The sequence below is a fragment of the Phalaenopsis equestris genome, unplaced genomic scaffold, assembly GCF_001263595.1.
Source record: "Phalaenopsis equestris unplaced genomic scaffold, ASM126359v1 Scaffold000247, whole genome shotgun sequence".
In the NCBI taxonomy this organism is placed as follows: Eukaryota; Viridiplantae; Streptophyta; class Magnoliopsida; order Asparagales; family Orchidaceae; genus Phalaenopsis; species Phalaenopsis equestris.
Genome location: NW_018164689.1, coordinates 192705 through 193197, shown reverse-complemented (window position 1 = coordinate 193197; position 493 = coordinate 192705).

Here is a 493-nt window from a genome sequence, read left to right as displayed (position 1 = left end):
AAAACTATTCAAACTTTAAATTAGCCAATGTTCTTTATAGCATCTCTAGTAAGGGTAAAGAATGTTATTGCTCATATTTTATACAATACAATATGCATACTTCCACAACAAAATTCATATACTTATTATTGATTCATGATAAGAAGAAAGATATTTTCATATTTAGTGTTTTTCTTCTACAAAAACTCAAGTTATCTTTTTAAGTTTGTTCTGTTTTTTGTCAAAATATTAAAATTACTAAAAATATTTAAACTTTCTTTACTGCGAAAACATCTTTAGTTTAAATAATTGTCTTTTTATAAATAGAAATTTTTCCAAAAAGTGCATATTACATATCTTCTCTGTGGGTTCGACATTCAGGTCTTATTTAAAAAATCCTATATTACTTTATAACGATATGTATACTTGCGTAGTATCCCAATATATATAAATTAAAAGTTAAATTCTTATTTTTCTTCGAGATCAAGTTTTTTGTTTTCCTGCGAAATAAGGA